This window comes from Marmota monax, unplaced genomic scaffold (assembly GCF_021218885.2).
Source record: "Marmota monax isolate L192 unplaced genomic scaffold, Marmota_monax_Labrador192_F-V1.1 WCK01_AAM20220418_F8-fsc00224, whole genome shotgun sequence".
NCBI classification, from domain to species: Eukaryota; Metazoa; Chordata; class Mammalia; order Rodentia; family Sciuridae; genus Marmota; species Marmota monax.
In genome coordinates, this window is record NW_026693937.1 from 1,644,152 (window position 1) to 1,655,905 (window position 11,754).

Consider the following 11,754-nt stretch of genomic DNA (forward strand, 5'->3'; position numbering starts at 1 on the left):
AGGGCTGAGGAACAATGACCCTACTCTTCGGTGCCAGTTTTGGTTTTAGTCTGCTTTCCATTGGTGTGACCAAAGTACCTGACAAGAACAACTTAAAGAAGGAAAAGTTCATTTTGGCTCATGGTTTTGGAGATCTCAGCTCATGATCCCCCGAGTCATTTAGTCCACTGCTATGGCCCAAAGAGAGTCAGAAAGTAGAGGAAAACTAGTTAGCTTATAGCAGTCAGGAAAAGAGAGAGAGAGAGAGAGAGAGAGAGAGAGAGAGAGAGAGAGAGAGAGAGAGAGAGAGAATGAGAGAATATGGGTATTGGGGAAGGGGGCCACAGAGAAGATAAACCCTTAAACTCTTCCAAGGCCTGTCCCCCAGTGACCTACCTCCTCCAGCCACAACCTACCTGCCTACAATTACTCCCCAACTAAAATATTCCTTTCAAATTATTAATACATCAAATGGATCAATCCACTGATTAGATTATAGCTCTCACAATCTAACCATTTCATTCCTGCATTAGCATAATAAATTTTGGGGAACACCTCATATCCAGACCATAACTTACATATATTATTTTATTAAAGAAGTTTATAAAGGTCCCTAAGAAAGCCTATCTGTATGCAATTTATAACGTGTAAGTTTCAAAATGCATGCTTTCTGCCTAATAGATAAAATATTCCTATCATTTTATAGACTATTTGATGAGTGAAGCCTGGTAATTCTTATAACATGATGCCAGTTTCAGAGTGTGAATGTGCACTTGTGAACAAGTTAGTTCACCACAACTAACAAAAAAAAAAAAAAAAAACAACTAGTTTAAAAACTATTTACTAGTTTTATATACTAGTAAACTACCAGTTTATTAAACCATTTATTAGTTTAAAAACTAGTAAATACCTATCAAATAATTAAAGGTGCACAGGCCCTAATCAGATCACTTTATATGTATTAACTGATGTAATACACATATTAACTTAATTAATCCTCATTAACTCCAAAAGGTATGTACTAGGATTGCCTCCACTTTACAGATGAGTAAACTGAGCCATGGAAAGGTTAGGTGACTTGGTCCATGGTTCTAAGCCCTTTAACTCCAGAGATTGGACTCCTGATGGATACCCAGTGCTGCCTTCCATGATTTCTCTGGAACAGCCTATAGGATGATTCAGTTGATAATTCAACTTGGAAATAAGACCATTCCTTCCCATGTGAGCTACAGAGGTCTATCGTCTTGGGTTGGTGAGTTGAAACCACACAAGGCCTCTTGTCCTCTGGCTTTATCCTCAACTATGTGGAGAAGACTGGGAAGGTACAGAAAGGAGGAAGAAGGGGAATGACTTCCCACTTGTGTTCCTAAGGGCACTGGATCTAGCTTGTTCTCTCTAGCTTTTTATGAACTCTGATAAGATATCTTGTATCCTCCTTCCAATTCATCTTCTTTTTATTTAAAAAAATTTTTCTTTACACATTTCTCTGTTTCTTAAAACTTTCAAAGGATGTTTGAAGAAGTGATTGCAGGATGTCTTTCAATATATTTTTGGATCGGATTACACTCTAGATGGGCTGCAACACCCAGTTGGCAATATTAAATAAGTTTGGAAACAGGTTTTATACAGCTGAGATGCCTGCCCTGAGGCAGAGGAATGGGTTGAAGGTCCACTGAAGGTCACTTTCATTCTCTGTATTCTGGGGAGTTTTGGATATCAGATGTCGGAGCAATGTGACTAAAGCAGGGAGCCATCTAGAAGGAGGCTGCTTCCGGGGTGTAAGAGTCAGAGGCAGGGAAGCTCAAGAAACAGGAAAATGAAGATGGTTTTTTGTTGTCTTTAAAGCCCATGATTTCAAGAAAATGAGTCTGGGGTTAACATGTTCTTGCTGCAGCTCAGCCAAAACCCACCTTGGCTCTTTTCTCTTCTAGAAACATGGAGAAGACCATCTGGGTACCATTTTTGGAGGGAAAGATGGCTCATATTGGCTTAAAGCCTACTGTTAAGTCAACTGGGTCCCACTTATTTCCTATTTTCTAGACCTTTCCACCCTGGGCCATATAATTCTGGGTTCCACAGGTGTCTTTTAGGTCCTTCTCTCTAACCCTTTATTTTACCTCTCCATTCACATTTCCTTTTAGTAGTTCAACTCCAAATAGCATGCAGTGCTCAGAAGGGACCAACCCCAGAATCCCCTGGATGATTGCGTGCTGGACCTGTGTTGTTTAACTCAGTTTCTCAGTCTACCGTCATGCTTACTGTTCTTAAGAGACACATGAGACACAGCAGGTGTGATCCCACCCCATAGTAAGGCGTTAGGCCTCTTCTGTTGATTTTACTTTCACCTTGTGATCCATCCCACATTACTATTGTCTTCCTATCAGATTTTATTCTTTCATCCCTTTCTCACTTTTTAATTTTTTACCTACTTTATTTGATGGTATCATACTGGATGCCTTTTTTCTTCCCTCCTCCTAGATTTAAAACTTTATACTGATTATCTTACTGAGTTTCACTGGATTTGTTTTGAACCAAATACAGAGCTTGTCAAATTTATTTTTATATTAATTAAAAATTTAGTCCCTGTTTGCAGCTTCTGGGCCGTTGGTAAGGCTTGTTTTCATAGAAGGGTTTTTGCTGTAGTCAGAACCTCTGTGCAAGCAAACTGGCACCCATGTTGTTGTTGGCTAACTTGACAAGGAAAATAGGGCCAGTATCCTGGTGAAGGAGCTCTGGCACTGCCCTTGTGGTTTGGTATACTTGAAAACACTAAATATTTCAATGCCCCACTCCTAACCCAGAGAAAATAGAGTCAAGGGCTGTCATCAAGTGGTGTGGCTTCTGGGTTTGAGAACACTCTTGGCTTTGTTGCAGATTAGGGGACTTGGGTGATGCCTATAATTGTCATTATAACTCTTTGAACAATACTATTGAGGATAGAGTCTGAAGACCAATGGTTATTACTTGGCCACTGAAAAAATATCTTATTTTTGATAATTTTTTTACTATCTCAGTGACTTTCCTTTGCCAGCTATGAAATATATGTAACAGAGTATATACATGTCCGGAGTATGCTGGACAATTTCACAGGGATGGTAGAAGGACCAAATAGGGCAAAATATTAATACTAATAGTATCTAGTTAGCAAGAGACAATATTCACAGGTGCTAATCTACATTAAGCATGAATGATAATTAATCAATGCTTTGAGTGATTTGTAGTGGACTTACAGTGATAACTCCTATTAAGTAATGTGAAGTATTCCATCCTCTATCACCTATCCTTTCTTGCCCCATAGATTTTTTTTTTTTTTTGTGGGGGGGGGGTACTGGGGATTGAACTCAGGGCACTCAACCACTGAGCCACATCCCCACCCTTATTTTATTTTATTTTTTTTTGTATTTTATTTAGAGACAGGGTCTCATTGAGTTGCTTAGTGCCTCACTTTTGCTGAGGCTGGCTTTGAACTCGTGATCCTCCTGCCTCAGCCTCCTTAGCTGCTGGGATTCCAGGCAGGTACCCAGACCATAGATTCTTTTTAAAATCTTTCCTTTCTTCCTATCCCTCCCTCCCTCCTTCCTTCCTTCCTCTCTCCTCTCTCTTTCTCTCTTCCTTCCTTCCTTCCTCTCTCTTCCCTCCCTCCCTCCCTTCCTCCCTCCCTCCCTCCCTCCCTTCCTTCCTTCCTTCCTTCCTTCCTTCCTTCCTTCCTTCCTTCCTTCCTCTCTCTTCTCTCTCTCTCTTACTTCCTTCCTTCCGTCTCCCTCCCCCACCCCGCTTTCTTTTCTTCCTTCCTATTGTTCCAGCCCAGTCAAGCCCCCTATGGCAGGTCATTGTTGTCATTATTCCCTGGCCTCCCTAGCCTCAGTCCCCTTATCTGACCCTCTTGCAAGGAACCCCCATACTGATCATTTGAAGATACCACTTCTTTTAAGTACTCTGTCCCACTTAAAAATCATTCTGTGTGTCCCCATCACCCTGTTACTCAAGACCTTGCGTCTTCTGGCCCCAGATGCCCTGTCCAGCTGTCTGTGTGTATCTTCCTCCAGGCTGTGCTTAACTTCCCCACCTGCTTTGGCTCCAGGAGTCACTTCTACAAATCCTATCCACTATTCAAAGTCCAGCCCAAGCTCTTGTTCCCACCCTACCTTCCCTGAACACATTTGTAATCTCTCCTTCCTCTAATGATCATACTATCCGATACTCTGTTTGCCATCTTTAGCATTGTTGATTGTGTTCTTATTTAATTCTTCCACTTTCTTAAATATTTAGGTGTCTATATTCCTCTCTCAACTACATTATGAATTTCATAGTGTCAGGGGCCATTCCTCACAGTTCATAGTAGATATTTGTTAACTCTTTGGTCAATGAAGAAGACTCTTCTCAATTTCTTTCTCGGATTAAAAAAAATACACCAATGTTCCTTATAAAGTTGTGTGAGAGATAGAGAGAATGAGACACACAGAGGTAAGAGAGAAAATTTGCCTTGATAGAATCTCAAATGGACCTTTAGTAAAACCTAGACCTTTGGTGCTCAGTCTAAGATTTTCTGGGGATTCATTTAAATAATTCAGAGTCTAGGATCCCCAGATAGTTGTGAGAAATAACCAATACCAGGATAACTGGAGCATGCTGCAAAGAAATTGTGTGGTACTCATTATGTTAGGAACAATAACAACAGTTATGATAATAATGATGATGATGATGATGATGATGATTACCCAGCAGCCCTGACTGAGCCTGTCTCCTGAGTGGCAAATCCTCTGATGTATGATTAGACTATGTTCCACTTTTCTGTTGGAACAAGGTATGGCAACTGGCAATATGGCCCATGGCTCAGCTTCCCCAAGTCACAAGGGGCTGGGAGGGATGGGTGAGGAAGCCTGGCCCACAGGCATGTGCCTGGCAGAGGGGAGGGAAATCATTTCCAGTCCCTTTGGTCTTGAGTGAAAACAAAGTGAGGGTCCCTGAGTTCTCCTATAAACGGTAATGATAACACAATTATCATGCAAAACAAAAATTAAGTTTAATGGTGCAAAGCCAGGGTGTACTGGGGAGGTAATTCATATTAATTATGTTTGGATTAAAAGCTTATTTCTTTTGTTAGCATCTGCAAGTAGAAACTTAGCGGTTAGAAAAAATCCGCATATAATTACGGCCTCTTACGGAGGAGCAGTGTTGAACTTAATGGAGCATCTCTGCTCTCCTCAAGCTCCTGGAGAATGGTAATATTTCACATTTTATGAAACACAGAAGAAATAAATTACAGGTTTAATGATAAGAACTACTTGGGCTCATAATGAAATCTGATTGGCCAGTTAATCCACCGAGACCCTCAGATGTGAACCATCCAAAAGGGGTAAAAATGATGAAAAATGAAATTAAATGGAAAAACCTTCACCCGCAGCCCCTTTTGTGGAGGCTGGGGAAGCACCAGAGCGGGAGAGAAGCCCTGGAGGGGTGAGGAGAAAAATCACTCTCTCCAGCTTTGGGGAGAGTTGAGTAAGTGGAGGAATCTCCCTCGGGCCTCCCCCAGGTTTTCTGTAGAAATGAAGCCAGGGGAGAGTTCCCCGAGGGGAGGAAGGGGAAGGGAGCTGGGAGGAAGGAGAGAAAGGAGGCAGGTGAATTCTCGGGGTAAGAAAGCTCCTGGGATTCTAGGAGGAACAGAGAAGCCTGCAGCAGAAAGACACAGAAAGAAGGAAGGCTAAGTGGGCCTGGCTGAGAGGACCACAGTTTTTCACAAGCAAGGGGTTATGGTGTGGATGTGAGCCGTCCCCCAAGATCTTATGTGTGAGACAATGCAAGAAGGTTTGGAGGAGAAATGATTGGGTGGTGACAGCCTTAACCCAATCAGTGAATTAACCATCTGATGGGATTAGTTGAGTGGTAATTGAAGGCAGGTAGGGTATGGATGGAGGAGATGGGGCATTGGGGGGCATGACTTTGGGGGTGTATATTTGTGTTTGGCAAGTGGAGATCTCTCTCTCTCTCTCTCCTGCCTGAGCATCATATGAGCCACTTCCCTCTGCCACACTCTTCTACCATGATGTTCTGCCTCAACACAAGCCCGGAGGAATGGAGCCAGTTGTCCATGGACTGAGACCTCTGAAACTGTGAGCCCTCAGATAAACTTTTCCTTCTCTACAATTGAGCTGATTGGGTCTTTTTGTCACAGCAGTGAAAAAGCTGACGAAAACACAAGGAAATACTTTGGTAGGAGATGAAGGTAATGGTCTCCACTGGTTCTAAGTTCTCAAGGTGCAGGTGAGCATAAGATGTGCTTCCTTGAGAGACATATGGGTGTTCTTCAGGGTCAGCTGGGCCTCTCCTGAGTCTCCTGTTGAGATGTTCTCATCTCCAGCCTCTGCAGGTTTCTTGGGAGGAGGTCCAAATTCATTTGGTAGAGCATAGCAGACACACAATAGGAAGAATTTGGGCTTGGGAATAGGACAGACCTGGGTTTCAATTCCTTCTCCAGTATTTGTTCTCTTAATGATCTTAGAATACTTCACTTCTTATAGTCTCAGTTTCCTCATCTTCAAACTGGGATTGTTGTGAAGCTTAAGTAAGAATGATATGTGTAAGAATGCAGTATGTATAGTGCTTGGGACATGCCAAGGACATGCTTGGGATACTGAGAAATGCTAGCCCTGACCGTCATTGCTCTTACTGCTGTAAGTGTGAGGAAGGCTTACTGTTCTTGGTGAGCCCTATGCATTAGCTCATGCCCACAAGCCCATGGGAGGGGGGAATCAAATAATATCAATGTAGGAATTTCAATGATCGTCCCAAAGACTCTTCATCCTCAAGTTGGTGACAGTGACATCTTCAACCCATGACCTTATCTTCCCAGATCCCATATGGTTAGGAAGTCTATGACTTTTGATGTCGGAGATGGAACTATCTAGAAAGAGGAGCTAAACAAGACTTCCTCCACACTCCGCTCTTCAGGTTGTATCTTATTATCAAGCTCATTTCTGATGTTCTCTGTGGCTGCCTCCCTTGGTTAAAAACATGTAAGTATGGACTAGAGTGATGGGGCAGGCAGGATGAGTATTCACAGGGCTGTACCCCCCACCCCCGGTCTTTGCCACCCAATGCAGACATGACCACAAGCTAAAAATTAGGAAAGGTGTTTTAGCCAGGTAGTCTGGGTGGCATGTGAGAATGTGAAGTAGAAAAGTCTCTGCAGAAAATGGAATAGCAAATTCCTAGATCACCATGTTAGAAGATGGGTCTAGGCTCATGGTACATCTACTGTGCCATGACCTAACCCTGGGATCCAGGAGCCTCTAAAACATCATGAAGGTCCCTGTGAATTTCTGGGAAGCTCTTGCAGGTCCTTGTGCCTCAGATCCTCCTGGGAATATCAGTTATCCTGATCTCCTTCCAAAGACCTCTTTTGTTTATGTGCGCTGGGTGGTCTCCGTATACCCCTCTTAATGTAGATGTGTAAACTGGAGGAATCTTGGGTATCATCTGGCTCTGCACCCATCAATGTACAAAAGAGGAAGTAGATAAAACTCAGGGACAATGTCCAGCACAGGATCTGTCACAGGTAGGTACTGCATAAATGATATTTGCCCCTTTTCCTTAAATAACTTCCTCGCAGTCTCACAGTGCTCAGGCTAGAAATACCCAAAGCTCCCAGGTTTGAGTATCTGGTGTGTCAAAGAACATGCTGGCATTTTAATGTACTCTGTTGCATTTAATTCTCACCAACATCTCTAAAGCAGATGTCATTTTCCCACTTAACTGACGAGGAAAGGAAGGCTCAAGAAGTTAATTAACCGGATCTGGTAATTAGAAGTCTCCTGACTCCCAATTTGAATTCTCCCCCCTCTACTACCCTGGCTTCAGGGTTGAGGACAACAGTTTTCTATTATTTTTCAGTGTAAATTACTTAACCAACCGACAGATACCTCGTGGCTGCCTCCCATCAAGATAATAGCGCAGAGCACCTCTCTGTTTAAATACTGTACTTTATTCTCTTGATGGTGCTTATCCACGAGAGTCCTTTATTTGTTTGCGAGTATAAACTCCAAGAAGACAAGGTCTACATCTTGTTATCTGCCATGGGTATGGGGTTGAGAGAAGGACTTGGCGCAAAGCAGAATTGCAATGCATCTTTACGGAGTGAATGAATGAAAGAAATGCGTAAATGAAAGAAAACCGACTGTTTCCATTCCCACTTTCAGGGGTGCTTCCCTGGTCCTCCTCTGGAATTTGGGTCTCTCACTGCAGCTGTGAAGGCCTCCATGCATGTCTGTGCTCACAGCTCTGTATGGAGGGAAGAAACATGGAATGATCACATGAGTTGCCCCTCTGTCCTTCCTGCTGGCAGAGGCCTGGCTAGACAGTCTTTGGCAGCAGAAGGCTCTTCAGGTTGTCTGAACTATCTGCCTGCCTGTGACACATACATGCTATTTAGTTCCGGATCAGGTGTTGGGAGGCCTCAGTTGGTTTCTCAGAGCTCAGCTCTGCCTGAGAAAGGAATGGGAAGGGCTTCGATGGATGGCAGGGACCGCACATCCCGCTTCACCTCCCTTGCCCACTTCCGCTCTGCCGGAGGCAGCCCAGCCAAGGACAGTGCACAGGGTCAAGTTTCTCCTTGCAGATTGCTCTGCGGTGACTGGAGGGGAGTCTGAGGGTGAGGAGAAGGTCCTCCTCGAAGCAGTGACCTTCGCCTTTAGAGCTCCCACGGGGTGTTAGATGAGAGGGTCAAGCAGTCACTTTTCAGCACGGGGAGACTCTCAGGACCTGGCTCTGAACCCTAGCTCTGGCTTCTCCTAACCATGTGACCGTGACCGTGGGAAAATCCCTTGTCCTCTCTCTACCAATCTCCCCATCTGTAAAAACGGTCTAAGAATAGAACCCACCTCAGAGATGCGGTAGGGAGAAAACTCAGGGGTATTTCTAAAGTTGTTAGGGTGGTCCTGGCGCGTGGTTAGACCTGTGTTGTGAGTGCTATATAAATAGGAACAATCACTGTTAGACCTCCCATGTAGATGTTATTATGTAATTTATACAATACTCTCCCACATATCATGCCTTTTGATGGTTTCCCTGTGACAGTGGGGAGTTTAATATTTTCCCTTTCCTTTTATTCTGTTTTCTTTTCTTTTCTTTTTTTTTTTTTTTAGGTGAAAGACCTGATGAGAGGTGAACTGCATGGTTTTGAACACCTGGATTTAGTAGGCCCCTAACATATTTATTTAGTTCTTGTTAAAATTTGGACTTGGAATGTCCCCTAGAGGCTCATGTGTTGAAGGCTTGGTCCCCACTGCAGCAAGATACAGAGGTTGGGCTTTTGGAAAGTGATTGGATCCCGACGGCTCTGACCTTACCAACAGTCCAATCCATTGATGGATCCATGGCTGAATGGACCGTTGGGGGGTGGTGGAAACTGTAGGGGTGGGCCTAGTTGGAGAAATAGGTCACTGAGGGCATGCCCTAGAAGAGGACATCTTGTCCTGGCCCCTTCCTTACTCTGTCTCTGCTTTCAAGCCACCACAAATGAGCAGCTCTGCTCTGCTACATGTTCCTTGACTTGATGTTCTGACTCATGACAGGTCCAGAGTGATCATCATAGAAACCATGCCATCACAGAAACCAAGTGATCATGGACTGAAACCTCTGAAAATGTGAACCAGAATAAACCTTTCTTCTATTAAATTGTTTTCTCAGATATTTTATTACAGTAATGAAAAGCTAACTAATACATTCTCATAACAATTGTAGAAAGTAAATATCATTATTCCTATCATACAGATTTGAAGATAGTGGCTCCCCTGTCAGAGTCTCATTGAAAGGCTATGTGCACTTTGGGTGACCTGCCCATCTTTGTGTCCCTGGCAGGAGCTGTCAACTTAGCACTTCAGCAATGGCAAATACATCTGAAACAAAAACCCCAAGTAACTCAATTCTTTGGAGAATGGGATATACAAACAAAAGAAAAGAAACTCGTGTTAAGTGCAATTATGATTTACATGTCTCAATAGAGCTTAATAAAAAAATTCATGTCTGGTCCATGAAGGGCCATTCCTTGGCCGTGAGATCATAGGAAAAAAAAACCTGTGTGAGTGCTGGAAGAGATATGACTAGGACAAGAAGAGTTGAAAAAGAGATGCTCAAAAGCTACCTGGTTCAACAATGGAGACAGCCAGGTATAGCTTAGGCAGACTGTTATTGTAATTTCTCTATAACTAAACAGTTTGAAATGGGTTTTGAGAGGAAACAAGGGCAGGATCTTGACTCAGTGTGATAGGGTCTGTGTAGAAATGCCCTTCTACATATATGTAATATTACATACAATACATAAATATATTCTATAATTGTGATATCCACGTATTAATTTACTAAAGCTACTATAGTAAAATGCCACATGCTAGATGGCTTACACATCAAAAAATTTATTTTCTTATAATTCTGGAGACTGAAACTCCAAGATCAGGGTCTGACAGAGCTGGTTTCCTCTGAGGCTTCTCTTCTTCTCTTGAAGGTAGCCAGCCTCTTGCTTCCTCTTCATATGATTATCCCTCTGTGCATGGGCACCCAGATGTCTCTTCCTTGTCTTATAAGGACACCAGTCATATTGGATTAAGGCATACCCATATGACCTCATTTAACCTTAATTATACCGTTGAAGGCCCTATCTCCAAAGATAGTCACCTCCTGAGGTACCAGGGATCGGGGTTTCAACATATGAATTTTATGGGAACATGATTCAACCTGTACAACCTTATTTTTTTTGATCCAACTTATTTGCTATGACCTCCTTCTCCTAGAAATAGAGTTAATTTCAAGATAAAAGAAACTAATCTTTAAATAATTTTTGAGGCTATCATATGAAATTTTGAAATAACTGAAGATTTTCCTGGGGATGCTACAAAACCCTGGCTGGCAATCCCTGCTTTCTGGACAACTAGGAAGGAAACACTCAATTCAGCTTGCTAGGAGAGATAGAGTTACAACTATTGAGTGCTTATTATTTGCCAAGTTAAATATATTGCCCAAGAGAGTAACAAATATTCTAGTATTCTTGTTAAGTATATTGTCTAAGGTTACACAGCTCTCAAACAATGGCATGGGGATACTAGACTCCTAAGTCCAGATGCTCTCTACCACATCAGACTGAAGCATGATCAACGCTCTTAACATGCAAATGTGTCCTGTACCTGTTTGCTAACCAGTATTCCTGGGTATGCCAACCTTTAAGGCCGACATCCAACAAACACTACTAGATGGTCCACTGTGATAATAGTGGGATGGTACTATCTTTTGAGGAACTGCTTATTTGATATGGGAAGTGAGCTGTCATGAGAACCCTGCTTTCCAGCCACAACGGTGAGCACATAACTTAGATCAGGCCAATGACAATATCTTGTCTCCATGACTGCCGTGATTGGTCTGGGGGTCAGAAATATAACATGAGCTGGGCCAACCTGCATCCTTCTTGAAGGTTTTAAGAAGCTGCATACAGGAGATAGAGGCTCTCTTTTCCTCTGGGGGATGGGGGATAGGGGATGGGTAGAACTCTTGGGATGTGGATCAGGTTCTTGGAGTTCATGTACCTCACTATGTAGAGAATACAATTTGCAGAAGGAGAGGATGAAGCTAACACAGAGATATGAGAGATATGAGTTAGAGAAAGAGAATTTTGAAATCATGATAGTTCCTAAGTCTAAACATTGTTGATGTCATGTCCTACTTTTCCTAGGGTGTGTAAATAGTCTCTTTTTTCTTTTATTAACATGGCCTGGGATTTAAAATGTTAAA

At 42.7% G+C, this 11,754-nt stretch overlaps 1 long non-coding RNA gene across 1 annotated transcript in view; it reads left to right on the forward strand.

The window, feature by feature from the left end:
• LOC124106288 (uncharacterized) overlaps positions 1-10,824 on the forward strand; it is a 176,007-nt gene extending 165,183 nt beyond the window's left edge. The window contains exon 8 of the long non-coding RNA XR_009228576.1: positions 6,830-10,824. This is a non-coding gene — a long non-coding RNA (uncharacterized LOC124106288). The remainder of the gene's footprint in view (positions 1-6,829) is intronic.
• Positions 10,825-11,754: the final 930 nt, after the last annotated feature.